General features: G+C 36.6%; 2 protein-coding genes across 2 annotated transcripts in view; both read right to left on the bottom strand.

Moving 5' to 3' along the window:
* Positions 1–24623, bottom strand: part of LOC127450118 (calcium-regulated heat stable protein 1-like) — a 32361-nt gene extending 7738 nt beyond the window's left edge. Inside the window, exon 1 of the mRNA XM_051713921.1 lies at positions 24479–24623. The gene's annotated coding sequence lies outside the window, so the exon portion shown is untranslated. The remainder of the gene's footprint in view (positions 1–24478) is intronic.
* LOC127450113 (N-alpha-acetyltransferase 60) overlaps positions 1–25301 on the bottom strand; it is a 436968-nt gene that overhangs the window by 398982 nt on the left and 12685 nt on the right. The gene's annotated exons all lie outside the window — the stretch shown is intronic.

The following is a 25301-nucleotide window of genomic DNA, read 5'->3' on the forward strand; positions in this document are numbered from 1 at the left end:
GATGAGAATGGGCCCTTTTGTACCTGCAAATGGATTATATCAGCGCAATTATATCTCTCTGCTGTCAGGCTTAGCATGCCCTATTAACAGAAATGAAGCCAGTGAGTCTTTGAAAGCCAGGGCCAATTATACAGCAAAGATTGTGTGCTGAGGTACTGATGCATGGGGGAACATGCTCTTTTCTTGTTCTCATTCGTTCCACATATACATCATCGGAACAGGCACACAGTCTGGTACAGAGAGATACTTCCATTGTAGAGTTTCCAGTAATATAATCCAGGCTATAGAGCTAAAACCTGCATTATTCTATGCTAACCTGGCACTTTGTCATATCTATTAAAAACAACACATAGAAAGATCCGACTACTAGGAAACAGAGTGCACTAGTAGAGTTCTGGAAAAAATAAAAATGCAGTTCATTTTCTACATGGAAAAGTAGGTATTTAACGATAACATAACACTTTCAAGACAGACCTATCATGAACTGAGGTTGTTTAGCAATGTAGAAGCCACAAGTTTGTGTGATAGGGAAACTTCACTGAAAAAATAAAACAAAGTGCTTAGAGGCTGCACTACAAATAATCATTATCCGTTCAGACTGATCTCACAGTGAAATCGGATATAGTATTTTACCTTTTCTTTAGCTAAAATTGGTCTGTGCTTACCGAAATGCAAAACACCTGGTCATACCGGTAAGTGTTGTTGGGCATATGAACACATGTGAGCTCCATTTTACCGGATAAAATGTCCACGGAGGGGCACCAAAAGCAAGCTGTTTTCAGCAGCACAGGCTGTAATACAGTGACGATGAATGCATATTTTATAAACAGTACCCCCCCCCCCAACCAAAACCCCAAACCTAAATCGAACCATCAGTGGAGTAAATATGTAATGTAAGGAAGAAAAATGCAACCTAAGAATAGCGCTTGTTACTGATAATGTTAACACGATAACTTCTTGGTTCCAACCCAAACCCGGGGCTCCCACGCTGTTGATGCAAGGCACTTCTGGTCACACCACAGGGAAAACCACAGGTAAACATGCTGGAGCCGATCCAAAATGTCTGATAGGAGATTGCGCTTGTTGCTGAGTTTGCAAAATGTGGCCAATCCTATGGTACTGAAACTCATGGAAACAACATGCCGACTTCCCAGTATGATCATGTTGATCCGTCACTTTAACACTTGGTATTTTTAAATTTCCATAGATATCGCAAGAACTTGTGTGGCAAGGGTACTTTTAGTCGAACCAAGCACTGTGTTGCAGGATGTTTATTTTTTCTGCTCTCGTAATTCACCAGACACTGTGGTAAAAGCACTCTGCAGTGCAAATAATAAATGCAAATAACTACACTGTCAAACAACTCATATTTTTGTATATGTATTTTTGCAGTAAACTTAAAATATATTGTATTTTATACTTACAATATAAAACTATTGACTTACAGTCACAGATTATATCACAGTCTATGACAGTCATAGATTATATATGTTTTGATTTTATTATGTCACTCGCAATGCTTCATGGGTTGAGAGCTGGTTGGTTTGGTTCATGGTTTAAAATTCTTGATTGATTTTTTAAAATCCCTTTGGAGAAAATGAATGGGAAATTTATATTCCTGGAACCAAAGCCATTAAAAAAAGTGGGCTGAAAATTCACTCCATTTTCCTTCCTAAAGAGGTCCAAAAAGCACTTAGGAGTATATTAGAGGTCCGAAGCACTTTTAAGTAGAGCCCGACCGATATGGGATTTTTGAGACCGATACCGATTTAAGAGGGGGTAAATTCACTGATTACCGATATGGTGACCAATATAGCTCATTTTTGAGCTGGAATGAAAACGGACCTTTTCTATGTGGAATATGCACCGATATGTCTATGCAAAGGTACCCAGAAGGCTGCTTTCTTAAACAAATATTTTTATCAAAGAATATTTGACATTATTATTATACATTGTCAACAAATTCTAGAAATGAACACTGAGAAAATAAAGAATAAATAAAAATACAATAAATAGCTAAATAAACATAAGTACTGTTTAGTATCAGTCAATTGCTGACCATTAAAGAATAAATTCAAATAAAATAAATATCTAAATAAACATCAGGGGCCGGTTGCACCAGCTATATGTACATTACAACTTAGCCTAGTTGTGGCGTAAATGGGCACTAAGTCACAATTTACGCTCTACTAAATATTTGAGCGTTGCACCATTAAATTTATGTAGGACGTAACCCTATTTATAAACAAAATACTATGTACATTTAATGACATCAATGAGCTCATATTTTGGTTGACAGGCATCAGTCCTTTCAACATATATGATGACATTTACACTCATTTACATTTACGAGCGAAAAAAAACGTACTTTTAAGCGGCTCTTCAGCATGAAACCGATTTAACGGTGCCGTTTTTAGGGTGAGTCGCACGGTGTCAAGTTTCAACACATTCAATATATATATATATATATATATATGATATTAAAATGAATAAATGTCTATTTCCAGCCTGTTGTATTAGTATTTATCACCCCCTCATTTATTTTAGATACAGTTCCTATATATTATTATTTACATAGGGCAAACATACTATTTATTAAATCTACTTTTATTACTTATCCTATTTTAAATGTCTGGAAAACCAGACTTTTAAATATAAAATTTTATAAATGCAATGACTGGAATTGTTCGGTTGAAGGGGGTACCAAACTGTGAATCCTGAACAAAACAGTTTGGTGAATACATGTTTACATGCTGACAAGCAATGAAAGTAGCTACGTGGTTAGCTAGTTAGCTGTAAGCTCGTTGCCATGGAGAGTAAAAGATGGACTTTATTTACTTTCCAGCATTGTCTCTCACCAACTAGGTAACAGCGAAGCGTAAAATCAACACTCACCAAGCACAATCCACCACCACACTGTTGTCTGCTGAGCTGCAAAAAGATGCTCTGATGTTTACCTTTCAATCTGCTACATTACTGACTGCACTGACAAACTATAGCTGACCAACAGCAAACAGACGAGTGACATTGTTGTCAGGGACAGGGTTGACGTTATATAAAATTATGGGGTCATTTTTTATTAACTTTCCAGTATGTATTTCACAAAGTAGTTAGCAATTTAACGAGAAGAGACCGCTCAAATCCGCACCGTTTAACTCCGTCAGCTCTGTAAACAATGGAGTCGGAGCGCGCTCTGCTGGACAAACTACGCTATGACACCAATTCTAAAGCATTGTTTTCTGCATTATATGTTCTGAAATATATACGCCGATACCGACCAATATTTTTAAGTTAGGCAGGTCACATCTCTTTATTAGCCAAAAGTCAACAGAGGCAGGAAAGACATCTACACTAAGGTCAGCTATGGAATTTGCAGGAAATTTCCATTACCTCCACCTCTTACCAGAGTTTGCTGCTGAAAACTCTGCATGCGTAAGCAAATAACTCAGTCAGCCCTAACAGACCACAATAAAAGCAGTAAGCCATACTGTGAGCAGAGGTCCTAAACTAAAACAAGGTATGCCATGCAAAGTATGTCTTTATAGACAAAATGCGATTTAAACTTACTCAAATCTTGACGGTTGCAAGTCAAGAATCTGTAGTACTACCCACAAACACAGTACACCCATAAATGAAGGGAAAAACACGTACGGTATATAGGTCAGCACTATGTAAAATTGCATTTAAGCTAACAGGAAATTTATGTCATGTTTTCCATGAAAGTTTTGCAACCCTCTTACAACAGATTAGTCTAGCTGTGTTGCATTTAATTTTTAACAACCACAAAATGATGATACTAATAAATTCCAGTTTAACACGGTATTCTTGGGCTCGTTAAAAAATGCTAAACAAGTCACTTCTGCATGCTGATGTCACACATTCTTCAGTGTTTGATAACACCAAGTCAACTGTCTAGCATGCTAACTTTGTATAAAGTAATTTTATGTATTAGTTACAAAGTAGTTCTGTGTACAAGTTTTACATAGTAAACAAAGTGTATAAACATTACACCACTTCTGCATGTTAATGTCACACTTTTTTGGGTGTTCAATAATAGCAAGTCAAATGATTAGCATACTTTTTAAACAGTATTCAGATTGCACAAAGACAACGTGTACTGTAAGAAGCTCCATAAATGTATACAAATGCTGGCTCTACAGAGACAAAACCTCAGTTTACAGCATATGAGAGGCTTCAACAATATTCCCTAAAGGCTTCATGGGTGGAATAAACAACCTCCACAAGCAGATTACAGCAGGACGTCAACAGCAGGCAGTTATGCATGGTATGTAACTGGTGATTTACAAATCTGCACCTAATCTAGCAACTAACAAGCAGCTCTGATATCAATGTCATCTCTGCCCTTGAGGTGGACTACTCACCAGCAACAGTGTGCTCAGGTACATACGCTACCTATTCTTCCTGAACGAGGAAGCATGACCTTGCTTGCACAAACCGCTTCCCTCTAGCTTACTCCATCTGGAGCTTGTGTTGATGGGTTAGGCTTCCCAAAGAACCTTAGAGGAAGGTTGCAGGGAACGTTAAGGTTGTGATTATAAACATGGCAGTGATGGAGTGATAAAAGGAACTAAAATGCTATCCATCTGGATGGTGTGCTGCCAGGCTACAAAACAGCTGTGGCTACAGCATGCCCAAGAGGGGGACGGTCTATGAAACAAGGTGGATGAACACAGCAACTGAAGACATGACAAGGACGGAGGTGGGAAATGTTGTGTGGGAGACAATTTGCCTTTTGTTTGCGCTCAAGGACTCAGTGGCACCTGAAGAGGCCCAGTTTCAAAAGAACCCAGGAAGTGAGCAATATAGCAAGACAACTGTCTAGACTGTGGCGGTCTATATTTCTACTCTTCAATAAAACAATCATTCTTTTATTTTCAATCATACTTTGAACAAGCTAATGAATAAACCAACAACCAAATCTGAGAAAAGCCTGGTGCACACTACGATTTTGGCCAAGATTCTGCTGTCTAAGACAAATTTTGGAAATCATAATAAATGTATTGGTAACACTTTAAAATAAAGTTATATTTATAACAATAGTTCACAACATTAGTTAACATGAACTAACAATGAACAATACTTTTACAGCCCTTATTAATCTTGGTTAATGTTAAATTCAACATATACTAACACATTTTTAAAATCAAAAGTTGTATATGTTAACAAATTAATGCACTATGAACAATTTTAATTGTATTAACATTAACAAAAATTAATAAACTCTGTAAAAAAAAAAAAAAAATGAATTTTGTTAGTACATGATACCTAATGCATTTACTAATGTTAAAAGATGTAACCTTATTTTAATGTACAACTGATTTATTTTGTTGTAGGGCTAAAATCAGTAGTCTTTAATGGTTTAGTGTGACATGCTCACCAACAAGCACAGTAAACAGCTCAGCCTTTCATACTCTTTTGACCGCAACCCTATATGGATGCGTTCGACGCATGTGCATTACGACTGCTTTGTGATAGAGTTTTTGCACAGTCAACGGTAGGAAAAACTGGTAGGCTGGACAAACTGTAATGATGATGAAATTTGCATCATGCGAACGGTGTGCAAGATGAACTGGCATGCAGGAAAACCAAAGAATACCTTGGACTTTAGGCCACATCCACACTAATACGCTGTCATTTGAAAAACTCAATTTCCTAATGTCATCGTTTTATGAAAATTATGAGGTAGTACTAGAGAGCATTTTTGAAAGTCTGTTTTCGGTGGAGGAAAATGTCATTCTAGTGTAGATGAAAGATGTAAACATAGCTAAATAATGCATTTTCAGCCAAAAACATATTAGCATGGACGTGGCCTTATGATGCGTTCACACTTAGTGATGGGAAGATCGGATCATTTTACTGACTTGAATCTTTGAGTCTCGTTCAGCAAAATGAACGAATCTTTCTTCAAGTCATTTAGTTCATTTCGTTCATTTGAGCAGAATTAAATTAAAATGTTAAATTTTCAATAGCCAAACCCCCCCCCCCCCAACACGTCTACTTACGCAAACTTTGATTATAGTCCCAATAAGGAAAAATTGATAATGCAACCAAGGACAAATTATGAGAAACAGAAAGATTAGTTCACCTCTGGAATCTTCTTGTCGGAGTCGTTCGTTCTTTTGTCACTGCATAGCGCATCTTGTAATTACGAATTCTACGAAGACGTGAATGCTTTTTACAAGTCAGAATCTCGGAAATAGAGTAATTCTGACATGACGTGAACGCACAATTAGCCTCTGACAAATTTCTGACAGTGTCTGAAATTCTGGGTTATAGCCCTGCAGTGTGACAGATAATTTTGTGTCTCAATAAAGAAGTCAGAACTTCACACAATTCATCATCCAATCAACACTGTTAATCATGACCAGTATGAAATAAAACAACTTATCCATCCCACAATCTGCCTTCACTTTTACTCATGATCTCACCGGGGTCATATCATACAATCTGACAAGAGAGAATGATATTGGACAGGGGTGGGGAACATCAGGCCAGTATAAGGCGCATGAGACCATTTTACAGCTGCGAGGCTATTCGAGAAATAATTTAAAAAGCAAAACAATGCCCATGATTCCATTAACAATAATAAAAATATGTAGTTAGAATAATGATTAAAAATAACTGAAAATAATAATGCAATTTTTTTTTATAACAGACAGACCTTTTTAGTTTTATTCTTGGTGTGTGAGCCTGTAACGGAATGCATTCTTTAATTTCAACACACAATCAGAAATTGCAAGCAATTGTAGCAAATGTTCCCCACCCCTGATATAGGACAAGGGACACTGTGTACACCTGCACCTGAAACATTGTGTACAACTGCATTTTGAGATACACATTTTACAAAACCACACTACCATAATTGTTATTTATTCAGTTATCCCACCAGCAGTCAAAGCAGCATGCCCACCTTAGCTTCATTTATAGAATTACATGCCTGCCCCTGTATTACATAATGAGAACATTCTCAATTGATATAAACTGATGAATATAATAGAGTGCACACACGTCACAGTCTGCAGCAAAAGCTCAGGGGAATAATGCAGCCTGGTGATAAAACCTATACAAGGTCCACACACCTAGAGTACTTTCTCTCCTCTAGGTCTTTCTTCGCTCAATGACAGCACAATATTGAATCCAGCCCACGGTATGAGTGTGCAAGGACAGCTCTGACTCAGGCCCCTGCTGTTACATTTTACAAGTGCACTGAAAAGAAAGGTGCATTATTGCAGCAGGTAATGTTTTATACCTGTTGGATGCCCTTGGGAATGTATTCCAAATACATGCAACTTTCTCCAACTGTATATTCAACTTAAAGGGAAAGTTCACCCATCATTTCCTTCATTTACTAAACCTCATTACAAACTTCTTTTTTTTCATCCGTGGAAAACAAAATGAAACATGAGGCAGTTTGTTACACTGATTTACAATTCACTTCTATTTTTCCACACAATGACATCTCCTTTCCATGGAAGAAAGAAAACCTAGAAATTGTAGAAACAAAATTCTGGGGTGATCTATTCCTTTAAAAAGGTATTTTACAGTTAAAGAGAGATTCAAAACGCACCTACCCCACAACAACAACGGCTTACTGAGAGAATGCCAGTGCTAAACCTGCGCACACATTTGTTGTAAAGATACTCAGGCCAAACTACCAACGTAAACCAGCAAGTTGATGCATGTTTTTAAATATTTTGATTATTTTTCAGAAATGCTCAACACTTAAGAACATGGATTGAAAGTACTGCTTAATAGAGTTCAGAAGGGTGGAGAATGTGTTTGAAATGTCAAAGTATTACTGGAATAGTTAGATAACCATTCAAATTTCCACATGGCCTTGAGACAAAGGATGGGTTGAAGAAGAAATGGGGAGGCAGTGACCTCCTGTTCAAAGTATTAAACCAGGAAACAGCTAATCAAAACTGGTATGTTAACTTCCTCTTCTGAGGAATACGATAAACAGCATATTCTGTGCATTCCTCCTATATTGTGAGAGTCCAACCTAAAACCACTGCTAGAAACCACTGCAATTTTTTGTCATGGTTCTAATCAACTGTTATTGTTTTCTTGGAATAGGGCCAATTCAGCAACAAATTCATTTTTACAATGCTATAGGATTCAAGTATGTATGCTAAACTCTGTCATTATTGACATTTTGTGACATTAAAGAGATTCAGGGTAACCTGGAAGTGATCCTTGGATATGTGAAGTGGCACAGTAAGGAACAGAATTTCAAGGACAACTATTCGATTTCTGCTGTTTCTAGCACTAAACAGCTGCGGAATTACTAATCCTTGTGCACCGGTTAATTTGGTTGGTACCTCTTCTGAAAGTTTCTCTGATTAAAAAAAAAAAGTGAAAAAAAAAAAAAAAAAAAAAAAAAAAATGGACAAAGTGAAAAACAAAATGGACAAAAAAAAAACAAAAAAAACTAGGGCTTTGAATCACTACTTTTTAAAAAAACTAATTAATCGCCCCGTTTCCTGTGATTAATCGCGATTAATCATGGTACATTAAACAAACAGTAATCATAAATATAATCATAGTAATTAATCAGAAACAATAAGAAATATATTAGCTTCATACTTTCTCAAAGAACTTGCAAGAAATTGGTTATTTAATTATTTTGTTAATTATTGAATTAATTAAATATGTACATGTTAAAATGTTCAGTTTTTTTGCAGATAGAGTTAATTAGACACATTTTCACAGGTATAATTCTTTGATACAAGTGTATGTATGCATGCCATAAAATCAGTGGACATGCTGTAATTAAAAGTCGGGCTCTATCTTCTAGCATTTTCCAATTGAATTTTTTAATAATAGGATCAAATGGGCAGGTACAGTTTCTATCCAGCTTTATAGGCAAGAGAAACTTAAGTGTACTTTGCCAATGCGTTATAAGACACTATATAAAACAAACTGAATGCTCAATTTTTATTTGCTGAAGGTTAAAATCTTAAAACTATTATTTCCTCTGGCTGACACGGTTTTTGCTTTTTATACTGGTTCAGATGACAGTGAGTGAGCATTTTCGGGTGATGTGAAGAGATATAGTAGCATGCCATATCTCTCCCACACCTGGTTCACCACTTGTGAGTGAAGTCTCTATTCTCTGAACAGTAAATTCGCTACCCTGTTTATTATGTCAGAGATATGCATCACGTGTAATGAAAAATCATGCACTGCTTATTACAATCATTTTCTGTGCAAGGATGTGCAGTCAAGTCAAGCGTGTACCTCCTGGAAATGTATATATGCCAATTTTAGCCAAAGGAAGTGGGGAAAAAACATGTGTAACATAAGTTTCAGAAAGTAAAAAAAAGTAAAAAATATGGATTCTACATTAATTACGTTCATTTTATTTTACATTACTCACAGAAATAAAAGCATTAAATTTCCCATCTAAAAAAATAAATAAATAAAAAATATATTTTTAAATAAAAAATAATAAAAAAAACAGCAAGATAGCTGGACTCCTCCAGCAATAAGCCTCAGCCCACTTAGTCCTGCTAGGCTGAATTGTGGAATTGCACAATATAAAGAGGTATGAAAAGCATAGTTCACAAACAACAAAAAGCCTGGATTTAAAGTTGCACTTGGTATTTTCTTTTCTCATTTAAAAGGTTTTACTTCTAAAAGAAAAGAAAAGTAATACTGAAACAAAATGCATGAAATCATGATCACTCATGTGAGATGAAGAGTTCAGTCACATCAGTAACCTTATAAAAGTTGTTTTATTCTACGTAGAGAGGGTCCCCTCATGGGAGCACATGACCAGCTGAATACTACTCAATCTCAGTTATTGCCCTGTTATTGGACACTTTCATTCATGGATCAAATTAATCATGGCTTACTGTGCATAGCGAATTTCCACAATGGCGTTGGTAACTGAAAACTACTGTATTTGAAAGATGCAGCATCCACACCATTAGGTGTCACTGTAAGCCAATATAAGTCATCCTTAAATTACTGAGCGCACCTTTAAGCAGGAACCTGCAAAATGTGATATTCGTAAGAACTGTAATGTGTGCAATGTACACTGGATGACTTGGTAAAGCCAGGCTGCCTTTAAATTCGCAACCATTTACAGTACATCTCAATGCTATTTTCTAAAAGACCAAAACTTCAAGGAGTTTTCTCTATAAACAATACCATATTTTATCATTTCATTATCTTAGCAACTGTGAACTTTGTTTTGAGTTTGTACTGAAACAGATTGTGCTGGTCTGTGTAAACAGATGTTCAGACAGATGTTTCAGCATGCATAACTGACTTTAACTGCCATAAAACATTATGTTCATCCAAACCCGTATATACTCACTCAGTTTTTAATGACTCTTTTCTACCTTAAGGCTATCAGGCTCTCCATTTACTCAAAAACAAGAATGAACAATGAGATAAACCCTTCAAATCAATATGTCTTAATGCCAGGTCACAAAAAATGGCTGCAAAGACAGAAAACACAGTTAACAAAGACTCTATCCAGATAACCTTTTGCCTTGTGATTGTCTAGAGAGGAAACAGAGCGCTCTACAGTACAAACATTAAAGTATTTCTTTACTTCTAGCCACTTTTACAAATTCAGTTCACCATGACCTCTAGTCAGCAGTATTAACTAGAGAGCAAACAGTAAGACAACTGAAAGCAAGGCTAGATCACTTACAACATATACAAAACACACCTCCTTTGCATAACATTGGTGTTGAAGGATTGGTCTACACAGAAAACTTGAGTAAACAGAACAATGTGGTCTTAGGGTGAAGAGAAAAAAGTTAAGACAGCAAATAAACTCTGCTCTGAGGCTAAAACCACAAGATTATGATGCAATAATTTCTCTGTTTTTCAAGTCAATGCAATAAATTAATATAAAATAATAAAATGAATACACAAATCAGCCCTCAGAAAACTCAAAAGCATTTAGTCTGGGTGGCACCCCAGTTCACTGTGATTCTGTAGGCTGTGCATTTAGTTTTGGAAAAATGTGGACAGTAGCCAAGAAATGGTAACTTCCTATTTGTAATTAGCCTTTTTTCCTGTCCTTGTAGTTTACCACAAGTCATTCATTTTAAACCACTAATTAAGAATAATAATCTAAGCAGTGAAAAATGACATCACTTCAAACAATCACTGATCCTGAATTCAATTATTTTCAGTGATTTATCATGCAACAGCCAAATCATGTGACCTGTGAACTTTGAAGCTCAAAAAGCACAAAAATGCAGCATAAAAGTAATCCATATGACTCCAGTTGTTAAATCCATGTTTTCAGAAGCGATATGATAAGTGTGGGTGAGAAACAGATCAACATTTAAGTCCTTTTTTACTATAAATTCTCCTCCCTGCCAGTATGTGGTGATATGCACGAAGAATGTGAATCACCAAAAACAAAAGAATTTGGAAAGTGAAGATTTATAGTAAAAATAAATAAAAAGGACTTAAATATTGTTTAAATATAAATTCTGTTTCTCACCCACACCTTTCTTTTCAGTTCTGAAGACATGGATTAACCACTGGAATCATATGGATTTCTTTTATGCTGCCTTCATGTGCTTTTTGAGCTTCAAAGTTTTGGTCACATTCACTTGCATTGTATGGACCTACAGAGCTGAAAGATTCTTCTAAAAATCTTCATTTTTGTTCAGCAGAAGAAAGTCATACACATCTGGGGTGGCAGGAGGAGTAAATGATGAGCATTGTCATTATTTGGTGAACTATTACTTTAAATCAGGGACTAAAACATTAATGTTTTTAATTTTGTTTCATTCTGAGCAAAAACAGTGTTTTTTTTATTCTGGTTCAAAAGTTCCACAGCCTCCTTTCCAAAAGGTTACCAGTTAGAACAAAATAAAATAACGGTTTATAACATTCTTTTTTAAATGACATTACTCTGAGCTAAGGAGTGGGTGAAATACAAATTGCAGTGTTGCCAGATCTCGCAAGAGAATCAAGCAACATGGTCTGGAAAAACAAGCCCAAAATAAGCCACTTGCCTCACCAAAATAAGTGAAAATTAGCAATTAAATTTTTTCCTGTGTGGTGGATTTATCAGCAAAGAAATCATAACTCAGCAGCATCAAATCTGTATTAATGCATCATATCTAACAATAATTCAGTGAAGACTTGGAAAACACTGAGAAAAGTCATTTTTACCTCTAATAATGTTTTCCTTGTATCTGGATTAGCTGTGCATGTATAGTATTTATACATAGATGATAAAAAGGTCTTCATTCACATAATTCGTCATCCACAACAGGCAGTTAGGCAAAAAAATGTGTGATGCAGCAGTTTCCTTCAGGATCAAAAAATATGTTTCATTTTTTCAGGCAACATGAAGTGGTGTAGTTCCAAAAATGTAATGTGATAAACCCCTTTGGCTTCTTGAAAAAAATTATCGGGAAAAAAATTTAACCGCTTATAACCAGTTACCAACATTTAAAAACAACGTTTTCACTCCGGAACAACTGAAAATCACTAAGTTCTAGTTTCCAGTTACATTCTGGCAAAAAATAAAATGTTCGTTTTCATTCCTTGAACCTGCTTTGAATGTTAAAATCATTCTTAACAATACAGTAAGTTTGTCATATTTGATATTTCAAAGTTGCATAATGGTGGGGAGTAATACAAATAATTTAATTTTTTCAGTGATTTATCATATGCAGCTCCATATGTGCACAAACATTAAATCATACAATAGTTAACAAAGCCTAATGCTTTAACCAAAACAATTTAATAAACTGAATTATACCAAAACAACTGCAATATTAGTATATTATTATTAATAGAATATGTTCTTCAATTTGATTGTATCTAAAAAAAAAAGAGCTGATCTTAAGTCATCACTACAGATCAGAGCGTTATATCCAAAACAAAGAACACAAAAAGTTTTTCTTGGTAAAGCACAACTGAAAATCCGATCACATCGGTTGTCATCTGATGTTAACAAGACTTCTGCAGCATTGTGTCAACAATGCAAGCAGTAGGGGTAAAATCTTTCCGTAGCAGGGAAAGCCGCCACGGAGAACTGCCACCGCCACAGGCAGCTCCCTCTCGACGCGCCACCGTTCGTTGCATCTCCCTCTCGACACGTCACAGTTCTTTACGTCTCCACATTCCATCGCCGTTCGTTGCGTCTCCCTCTGGATCCCTCACCGTTCTTTACGTCTCCTCGATCCGTCACAGTTATTTGCGTCTCCCTCTCGATGCGTCACCATTCTTTGTGTCTCCCTCTCGATGCGTCACCGTTAGTTGCGTCTCCCTCTGGATCCCTCACCGTTCTTTACGTCTCCTCAATCCGTCAGTTATTTGCGTCTCCCTCTCGATGCGTCACCATTCTTTGCGTCTCCCTCTCGAATGCGTCAGTTGCGTCTCCCTCTCGATGCGTCAGTTAGTTGCGTCTCCCTCTCGATGCGTCAGTTAGTTGCGTCTCCCTCTCGATGCGTCAGTTAGTTGCGTCTCCCTCTCGATGCGTCACCGTTCTTTACGTCTCCCTCTCGATGCGTCATTAGTTGCGTCTCCCTCTCGATGCGTCATTAGTTGCGTCTCCCTCTCGATGCGTCATTAGTTGCGTCTCCCTCTCTTCCGTCACCGTTCTTTGCATCTCCCTCTCAACCAGTCACAGTTATTTGCATCTCCCTCTCGATCAGTCACAGTTATTTGCGTCTCCCTCTTGATGAGTCACCATTCTTTGCGTCTCCCTCCTGATCCGGACCCACAGCTTTTTTGCTGGAATGGGTGGGGTTTAAGTGTAAAAAATTAGGCTTTACTCTCTACCCCCTTAATATTTTACTCTTCAGCAGCCTCAGTTTGAATCTTTAGGTTCAAGTGCAAGTCGTTTTATTCTTATGCAGTCCCACCAGGATTTCACTGCACTTTTTCCTGGTTTTGAGGCCCAAAATTAAAATTTGCTGTGGCTTTTCTAAACTTTTGCGATGCAATTTGTGGCATTTTTTTGGGTTGTTTTGCAGTAAAAACTCACAAATAATTATTATATACCTCTGTAATTGTCTTAATTATATTGTAAATGCAATCACATGTAAATATTTTAGTGCACAATAACTGAATATGCATTTTAAAAAATTAAAAATAATAATAATTACACACAAAAATATGCTACCATACGTTTAGGTGAAACCTGTGGGTATTGGAAGACCCTTAATTATTTTTGTATTAAAATGTTCTGCCTCAGACAATGCAAGAAAATTTCTCCAAGTTTAAAATAGATGTGCAATAAATCTGTAAACTAAAAACACAAATGAGGATTCATTAGGCCTGTTGCAATTATTATTGTCTGATATTGAAATCTGATATATGGCCAATACAAACAAATACAATTAGAGTTCACATATTTGAGCATTTACACTGACTGCCAAAAGTTTGGAATAATATACAGATTTTGCTGTTTCGGAAGGAAATTGGTACTTAGGGTGATGTAAAAAAAAAAAAAAAAAACCAGCACCATCACTATTTGAAAAAAGTCATTTATCAAATCTAGACAAGCCCCATTTCCAACAGCCATCACTCCAACATCTTTTCCTTGAGTAATCATGCTAAATTGCTAATTTGGTAATACAAAATCATTTGCCATTATATCAAACACAGCTGAAAGCTATTTGGTTCATTAAATGAAGCTTAACATTGTCTTTGTGTTTGTTTTTGAGTTGCCACAGTGTGCAATAGACTGGCATGTTTTACAGTCAATATTGGGTCAAAAATGGCAAAAAAGAAACAGCTTTCTCTAGAAACTCGTCAGTCAATCATTGTTTTGATGAATGAAGGCTATACAATGCTTGAAATTGCCAAAAAACTGAAGATTTCATACAAAGGTGCACACTACAGTCTTCAAAGACAAAGGACAACTGGCTCTAACAAGGACAGAAAGAGATGTGGAAGTCCAGATATACAACTAAACAAGAGGATAAGTACATCAGAGTCTCTAGTTTGAGAAATAGACGCCTCACATGTCCTCAGCTGACAGCTTCATTTAATTCTACCTGCTCAATACCAGTTTCATGTACAACAGTAAAGAGAAGACTCAGGGGTGCAGGCCTTACGGGAAGAACTGCAAAGAAAAAGCCACTTTTGAAACAGAAAAACAAGAAGAAAAAAGTTAGTGGACAAAGAATCACAGACATTGGACAACAGATGATTGGAAAAGAGTGTTATGGATCTTAACCCCATTGAGCTTTTGTGGGATCAGCTAGACTGTAAGGTGTGTGACAAGTGCCCAACAAGACAGCCACATAGGGCAAGTGCTACAGGAAGTGTGGGGTGAAATGTTACCAGAGTATCTGGACAAACTGACAGCTAGAATGCCAAGGATCTGCAAAGTTGTCATTGCTGCACATGGAGGATTTTTTGATGAGAACTCTTTGTAGTCTAAATTGTATTAGTAATTTTTCACGTTATTAATGTCCTGACTATACATTGTGATCAGTTGAATGCCACTTTGGTGAATAAAATTACCAATTTCTTTCCATAAGAGCAAAATCTGTACATTATTCTAAACTTTTGGCCGCCAGTGTATGTAAAAAAAGTTTGTTTCAAAAAAAAAAATGTTACATATATGAAAATGGCAATTTTTGTCATATTTTGAAATATATGTTGCATATACTGCATGTATATGTGTGACCTTTTATATATATCAGTAAAGAACATTTATGAACATTTATTTTCAGCATAAGTGTTCTGCACATATTGCTTTTTTCAGATTCATATACTACTGTATTAAGCCCTTCAAATTCTAACTAGTCAAATAAGGTTTGTAGACAAACTTTGAGGTTGGGTTGAAAAAGCCTGTTCTGAAAGTTTAAAAAAATAAAAAAAAAAAATTTAAAAGCTTAATTAGTTAGTTAGTTAGTTCCAACAGACAGACAGACAGACATAGAGAGAGATAGAAAAGACTGATAGACAGATACAGATATAGATATTTTTAGCACTTAGCATGGTGTATCATGTTGCTAGCATGTTTTAGCACTTAGATACGCAAGTTACCAGGGTGATACTCAAAAGGCTCCTTGCTATCTTGAGTCAAATGAGCCAACCCGGAAGTCTCTACGATGTTCTGGTGCAGAGATATGTGCTTTGCTACTCGGTTGCTAGGGTGAGATCGGATTACCTCAGATTTACGTTTTTTACGTAAATGACATACATGACCATTAGACCCATATTTTAGTACAAATAACAATAGAACTCTTCACAGAAAAACAATAAATACAATCAATAAATACAGAAAATGTACTAATTAACAGTAAACTTGACATATGGAAAAGTGGTACCCCCATCTTATTCTTGTTAGTACTGTTGTGCAAGTTGCACATCTGCAAATATTGCAGTAATGCAGGCTTTACATTGTGAGGTTTCAGCAAGTTATCTTGTGCAAAAGACAGGCAGAATGCATATGGATTGTAGAGGCAAGAGAAGTGCATATATATACACATGTATTAAGTAGTAGTGTATAGACAGTATACACATGCGCATTTGGAAATATTATGAAATTGTGTATATATACTGTGTGTGTGAGAATGTTACAAAATGTTTATTCTCTGCTCTTAAAGGCAAAAACTGAACTGAATGGAAAAGTTTAACATGTTCAAAGTTGGAATGTCAACATTTTTTGAAAAAGACCCAATTGTGAATGTTCTCAATTTTAGAGACCTGTAAAAGGTCATTTCTAATAAGCGGTGAAAATGAAAGCACATTTCCTCCAAGCAATCTGAACCATGAAAATGAAGCCTATTTACATTTATCAATTTGATGACGCACCAGTCACACAAGGCTCAAATTAAGATGCTATTTTTCACACCTTCAGGAGACCTGCAGAATGGTACAAGATGTTTTTTTGTTTTTTTTTTCACCCAATTTAGAATTCTCAATGCGCTTTTAAGTCCTCGTGGTCGCGTAGCAATTCGCCTCAATCCGGGTGGCGGAGGACGAATCCCAGCTGCCTCCGCATCTGAGACCACCAACCCGCATCTTATCACGTAGCTTGTTGAGCGCGTCGCCACGGAGACATAGCGCATGTGGAGGCTTCACGCCACCCACCGCGGCATCCATGCTCAACTCACCACGCACCCCACAGAGAACGAGCCACATTATAGCGACCACGAGGAGGTTACCCCATGTGACTCTACCCTCCCTAGCAACCGGGCCAATTTGGTTGCTTAGGAGACCTCAGCATGCCCTGGGATTCGAACTAGCGAACTCAAGGGGTGGTAGCCAGCGTCTTTTACCACTGAGCTACCCAGGCCCCCAATTCAAACAAGTATAAAAATGAATTAACATTTCTTGCAAGGTACCTGCCACACTATCTATACCCTCAATATGAAGCATATATACGGTGGAAATTGGAAGACGCTTCCAATTTTAACAAAAGGCGCAGATGTAAAATGCAGAGATCTGTGGAAATGTGAATTAAATTAAGTAGAAAAAAAATGAATGACCACTTCTTGCAAGGGACCTCCCACACCATCTAAACCTTCAATATGAACCATATGTACTGTGGCAATTTGTAGTAAAATGTGTCCAAAATCTCCACAAGGCACAAAGACATTGTGATTTTCCTCAACTTCAGAGACCTGTGGAAAGGTAAAATCAAATAAGTAGAAGAAATGACTGCCCATTTCTTGCAAGGGACCTCCCACACTATCTACACCCTCAATATGAAGCACATTTACTGTGGCAATGTGTAGTAAAATGCATCCAAATTCACCACAAGGCACAAAGACGTTGGGATTTTTCTCAAATGAAGAAACCTGTGGAAATGTGAAATCAAATAAATAGAAAAATGAATTCCAATTTCTTGCAAGGGACCCCCCCCCACCCACACTAAAACCTCAATATGAAACTTATTCACTGTGGCATTTGGTAGTAGGATGCATCTACAATTACTATGAGGCACAAAGACACTGTGATTTTCCTCAATCAAAGAGCTATGCAAGCTGAATTCAAATTAGAATAAATACTATTTCTTGCAAGGGACATCCCATACTACCAGCCCACTTTGAATGAAAAAAAAAAAAAAAAAAAGCAAAAGAATGAGGAAGGGCAGAAGAACCGTTATCCTGCTGATGCACTGTTTTTCTGTTTGACCATAGTATGACAATAACGGAAGCTGTGTAACAACTCCAGCCAAGTCTCAAGTCTTTACAGTTTTGTGTACAATTCAAACCCTTATACAAGAAAACCACAGTAACTGTAATATGCTTTACACTATTACATTAACCTGCAGGGTTTTTTATTTCACTGACAGTAGGTGAGTCACGTACTGAACTGTGTTCTACATGTTCTTCACATTTTTACTGCTTTGTGTAAATTGATGTCACTGCACAGTCCACTGTTCACATGCAACTAGAATTATTATCGCTTTATTTGCAGTAAATGGTCATGTACACTTCAACAAAGTATCATTCCTGCGTGATCAGTACATGATAACAATAATAATAATAATGTATAATTATAATCATAATAACATTAACAATTATTATTCACATTATTTGTATAAACATCATAACTTAAAAACTTGTTTAATAATATTAATAGCATATGTAGGGGATTTTTATTTTATTTGGAAACATTGAAGTCAGAGTCTTATCATATTGAATGGTCAAGTATTTCACATAGAAGTGTTTAAAGTGCATGCATGCATATTTAAAAGTAAATGCATACAGTCAAGAAAAAACACTTCAGATGGTCTTACAACAGTTTCTGTTCACACATAATAATGTAAAAATGCATAATTTATTAATTGTAAGGTGGCAGTGACATAAGAAGTAACACAAAATTCCAAAATTGCTCATTCCAGGTACTTTGTTGTCTATTGTCTTTTGCTTTACTCTTTGGTGTGTCAGTGAACATGAGACATGTCAGAGTATTACAACATTTGGTTGGCTTCAATTGAGCCTTTTCTAGAACTGTCAGGCTTGATTGAGACCATGCTGAAAGGGGACAATAAATATGAGCTTTCTTTGCTAAATTCATCATATATAATACAGTATATTGTATAATTGGTGAATGTAACCTTTACACAAAAAAACAGGCAAATTAAATATCTCTGAGTATTTACTTAAAGGCACACTCAGTGAATTTGTCTTCATTACAGTTTCACTCATAAAAACTTAATTGCGCTTCTAAAAAAATATTATGTACAAATTCATGTACCCGTACACACACATAACATGAAGAATCTAGTAATATCACTAGCGTAGCAAAAGTGGTTTTACTTTGCATTGTGCTGGGCTGCCTCTTGGGGGACGTTGTGTTCATTCATCATTACTCACTTATTACTTTCATTTAAATTCCAACCTTCTTGTGCCATGTGGTAATTTTGGACGCATTTTATTAAAAATTGCTACAGCAAATATACTTCATATTGAGGGTTTAGATAGTATTAGAGGTCTCTTGCAAGAAAAGGGCATTTCTTTTTTGTACTTATTTGAATTCACCTTTCCACAGGTCTCTGTATTTGAGAAAAATCCCAACGTCTTTGTGCCTTGCGGTGAATCTGGACACATTTTACTACAAATTGACACAGTAAATATGCTTCATATTGAGGGTATAGATCAGGGGTTCTGAACGGGGGCAGTACCGCCCCCCCAGGGGGCATTCAAACGATGCCAGGGGGCGCTGAGAGCAAATTAGTAGAGTGGGGGGCGTTAGGTTACAAATGGGGGGCGTTTATCACGCATAATAATCAAATCTATGGTCAAGTTCCTCTGTGCATTAAAACGTTTATCTAGACTTGGATTATATCAGTTGGTTCTCAATTATACAGGTTAGTATGCATTTGTACCACAGTTCATCTGATTTTGAAGTCTAGTGACGCATCTGAAATATCAGGTTTAGCAGCGTCAAATACACAGGCAGAGACACAACCTTGGCTAATGCACCTGTATGGATCTGTAGATGGATACGTCTGGATGGACAGAGCAGCGCGAGTGCAAAGCTCTTAAAGCTCGAGCTCTTAAACTCCTAGCTTTGTGAGAATCAGTGAGAAGGCGTGAGAAGTGGAAACCATTTGAATTTGGCACAGAATTCTACATCACCACCCTTGAATTTTCTATAGTAACACTAACTGTACTTTAGGCAGAACTATATTAATAATAAATATTATCATATCATTATTCAGCTCTATTAAATTTGTCATAGGCTACATTAGGAGAGTGAGGAATATAATTATTTTTTGTTACAACTTAAATATACATTTTGTATTTATTGTTTTTACTTGTGTTTAGAGTTGGTCTACTGTTTATAATTACAAAAATTCCAGTTTGTTTTATAGAAACCATGTTACATCTAACCATGGTAGTGAAGATCCATGCTTCCATATGTTTACTATGGTCTTGTTACAAATACCACTGTTAAAACTATAAATATCAATAATAAATTAAAATTTTCAAAAAGGCAAATGTAAAATATATTTACAATATCACTTATTAGTTTCTGTCTTCGCTGGGGTAAGGGAATGAAGTAGGGGGGCGTTCATCAAAAAAAGGTTGAAAACCACTGGTATAGATAGTGTGGGAGATCCCTTGCAAGAAATGGGCATTCATTCTTTCTGCTTATTTGATTTCACCTTTCCACCGATCCCTGAAGTTGAGACAAATCACATCTTCGTGCCTTGTGGTGACTTTGGATGCATTTTAATTTTAAAAAATTACACCGTAAATATGTTTCATATAGAGAGTGTTGTAAGTGTGGGAGGTCCCTTGCAAGAAATGGGAATTCATTTTTCTACTTATTTGAATTCACCTTTCCTCAGGTCTCTGAATTTGAGAAACATTTTAATAAATGTTTAGCCTTTTGTTAACATTGGATGCATCCTACTCCACATTTCCAGAGTAAATAGGCTTCATGTTCAGGGCTTAGATGGTGTGGGATGTCCCTCACAAGAAATGGGAATTTATTTTTATACTTGTATCCACCTTTCCACAAGCCTTCAAGTTAGAAAAATCTAAATCCTCAGCCTCGTGGGGATTTGACACATCCTACTCCAAGTTTCTACAGAAAAAGGCTTCTTCCTCTGAACTTTGACCTTGTAAATGCTTTTTTACAACTTTTTGTACTTTCAAATTACAAGTTTTTAACATTGATAACACCAATGATATGAAATCAAGGAACAAACTTTCTTTTGAAAATAATTTAAATGATGAATTACAATTTATATTATGAATTACTTATTTTGTTTTGCTTTTTTGCACACTTGTTAGAACTTACACTAATGTTTGACCGGAGAATTGGCAAATTCAAATATATTTACCCCAAAAAAAAAAAAAAAAAAAAAGGCAAACAATAGAGTCAAACCATTTTGTTTTATTTAATAGAAGGTTAGGTTGTAGAGTGATGCCTTTTCAATTTTATTTAAAAAAAAAAAAAAATATATATATATATATATATATATATATATATATATATATATATATTGGTTTTTGTTTTTTTTTACTATTTGAAATCTTTTTCATGACTGAAAAATCAAGAGACAATATTTTGAAAATAAATCAATTTCTTTATTCTGGCTATAGCACCACCCATGAATGGTGCTCTGCAATAATTAATTTGTTTTTCTTTGAAATAAAGATTTTTTTTCTCAAATATTATACAGTTCAGTGAGTTAATATAAAGAAATGAAATTAATGACACATACAATGAGAGATCCTTGATAAAAATGCTTAATTGATTATATTATCTGATGTTAATGCAATAAACTAAGTATAATGCATATCCTATTCAAAAAGATAGAAGACTTCAAATAAAGTATTCACCTTTCACATACATCTTTACATTACATAAAGTACAGAAAATACGAAGTGTAAACATAATTAAACACCAACACCTCACAAACATATAAAACATGTTGTCCTGTTATTGTGTTAAGATTCGCTAATTCAGTGGAATTAGAGTCAGAAAGCACGTCTTTCTGTTCCGCCCGCAAGTTACCGTAATTCTACTAATAGGCGCTCTTTTACATTTTAGTTCCTGCTGGCTTGACTGTGGCTGCGTCCTCCGGAGGTCGCATTTGTCGGACGCATACGTCATCGAGGCTGTCTCGTTTCAGAAAAGCGAGTAGGACACTAAGAATGCAGCCTTCGAATGCGACCTACTTTCACGGGAATTCGGAGATGCATGAGGTGTATCCTTCGTGGGAACTCACGACCCACAATTCTTTGCGTCAACCGAAATGTCTAAAAAAAAATAAATAAATAACGCCAATTTGCCCGTAAATATGATGTTCACATGCAAGCAATGTTAATTCCCAAATTGAAGTACCTCAGTAGATGGGTGCAGAGTATATAATATGTATAATTATATTAATATATAATTAAAATAAAGTATTAGACTAAAGGTACACCTGTAAAATCCATTTTCTTTTCTCCTTACATCATTATAACTCTCCTAAAATTTACCTCATACATTCCCTTCCAAAGGAACTTTGTTCCCTTCTCACTCAAAGCGCTCGCGCTTGTTAGAGTGGCGTGCTGTCAGAGCAACCATGTTACGTTCCGTTTCCGTTTGTCCTACAGAGGCCCTCTCGTTTAAACGAGGACGCTCGGTATACTGCAGCCTTCAAAGGACGTATCCTACCTAGCATGTAGCCTTCGAAACGAGACACAGCTTGTGAAATTCCAAACCGCAGCTGCCTTGACCGCAGTCAATGGACTAAGTTGTCACCTAATACAATCTTAGTTTGATGTAAAAAAATAAATAAAAAATAATAATAACTTCACTGTATCAAAACAGCCAGTTCAAACGGCAACGGCTATAAACATTTATTCCATTTTTTCTGTGATTATTTGAATGTTGGTAACATAAAAATACAGATATTGTAATGTTGAAAAGACTGTTTTGAGAAACTGTTTCATTATTACAGCCGCTTCAGCCCCGGACTCTTGGTAAACAGCAGCGCGAATGCAGATTGTGTTCATTACACACACCAGTTTGATCGCACGCCTCAGGGACGTGATAAAACCGTTCTGGGCTGCACTTCCCAAAAGCATTGCAAGCTTAAGTTGATCAAAGAGACCATTAGTGCCAGTGGTTTCTACGATCTGTTTAGGATTACTATGCTTTTGGGAAACGTAGCTCTGATCAAAAGTGCAAAGTTACCGCCACCATACATTTGTAACTGGAAAAAATAAACAAGTGCAACGTTCGTTTTTTCAGAGAAATCGTAAATCTGTAAATGATAAGATAAAACATTTAAGGTAAATTAAGTGCCACTAACCCGTGTGTATTCTTAAGCAGCAGTGGGACGTGTCCGAAGGTGTTTAATACGGTTGCCATTGTTTCCCCCTTTGGCTTAAAATCTTTGTAGGCATTCACGGCAGATGGGTTTACCTGGTGTTATACCTAAATTTGACTCTCCACCAAATTCTGATTTCCCGCTACCTGATTGGCTCTTATCCCTACACCCACCCCTAACCATCATTGTTCCTTACCGCTAAAGCCCATTCCTACACCTACCTCTAAACATATGGATATAGGGAGTCAACATTCAGCACGACACCAGTCTCATCAGGCAAACCCCAAACTAATTCCAAATCTCGTTACGTGAATTGTCACTCACCAAAGTTTTTATTTTAATCCATTTTATCCATTAGGTGTTTGAAGCATAGGAAAACCACACATTGAAAAATCGAGGTCGAGCAAGAGCTGCCTGTGGCGGGTCGAGAGAGAGCTGCCTGTGGCGGGTCGAGCGAGAGCTGCCTGTGGCGGTGGCGGGTCGAGCGAGAGCTGCCCGAGAGCTGCCTATGGCGGTGACGGGTCGAGCGAGAGCTGCCTGTGACGGTGACAGGTCGAGCGAGAGCTGCCTGTGACGAGAGCTGCCTGTGGCGGTGGCGGGTCGAGCGAGAGCTGCCTGTGGTGGTGGCGGGTCGAGCGAGAGCTGCCGGTGGCAGTGGCAGGTCTCCGTGGCAGAAAGATTTTACCCCCTCTCAATGTGAGTCAGCAATAGACTTTCATGGCAAATTAATCCGGATCATATTTACACCCCACTATCAAAACACCTTTGTTACACGTTAACACCTCTTTCCTGTACATTTCCTAGAACTGTGGCAAATATTTACTGGTATTGTCACTTTGCTGAGCTTTGACCCCTCCCTTGACAAGCTCAATTTACTCTTTATGCCTCAAACCATTTCATTAACACCCATTTGCAGAGTTTCTTTAATGTCTCATTTAAAACACATCCATATGTTCATTTTCAAAACTTTTAAAGTTACACATTCAAAATGTTATAGCAGTAGAGAGAAGGACCCCGCCTACGATCGAGCAAAGATGCACAGATTAACACTTTAAAAGATAATGATCTATTAGAGTTCCAGATAATCCAGATGAATTCGATTCATCGATCTTTTGAATAGTTCATGAACATGTTGAATACGCTTTTCTTTCACTTTCATAAAAAACGGAGTCACTTCGTTTGAGTGCAAGTTTTTAAAAACAACCAAAAACCATGACTTACCGTTTGTAAATGTGCAGCAACTAAAAGACAAAAAAACGTAGATACAAAGAACTATTGTTTTGAGACAGAGAACATTCAAAATCAGCCACTGTTGCAGAGTAGTTCTTCGGCGTTCTCTGGTCCTCTCTCCTCTCTCTGTGAATGATGGTCCTAAGAGGCGTGACTAAACCGAAGCCAGCCAAACTACGTCATTAAATGACAATTACCGTAAAACCTCCAATATTGTGTAGGAACATTTGAAAACTGAGATACAAATTGAACACAATACTATGCAAAGAAATTATTTCTTAATCTTGGTTTATTTTTTATTCCTTTCTTCCCTATAGGTCATCTCACAATGCTTTTTAAGCATATATGGACGAATGAATAATAATCCATTTATAAATAATTGACAGACAAATGCATGGATGCAAAGAGATAAACTATCAAAGCTTAATACATTACACCAAATAAAATTAGTGTACAACAAAAAACATCACCTCTGGTTTTGCATTCTCTCATTGAACACTAGAGGGTGCCACTGCACTATTGGGAACTTGTGACAGTGGTGAAACGTCCTTGTTGCTTTCAGTATCTCTAGACATATTTTCGTGGGTTAGGAAGTATATCTACACATTTGGAAAATTAAAAGGAAAAGAAGGGTTTTCATTATAAGAGCAAAAAATCTGAACTGCTTTCCCTCTATTTAAATCCTTACAATCAACCCAATAAAAACTTGACATGTAAAACATTTCAATGCACCAATTCTCAAAACAATGTAACCTATTTAAAAGGTATTGCAGAATAATTATGGAGAACTTACACACAGTCTCACACTACAGAG

The sequence above is a fragment of the Myxocyprinus asiaticus genome, chromosome 13, assembly GCF_019703515.2.
Source record: "Myxocyprinus asiaticus isolate MX2 ecotype Aquarium Trade chromosome 13, UBuf_Myxa_2, whole genome shotgun sequence".
In the NCBI taxonomy this organism is placed as follows: Eukaryota; Metazoa; Chordata; class Actinopteri; order Cypriniformes; family Catostomidae; genus Myxocyprinus; species Myxocyprinus asiaticus.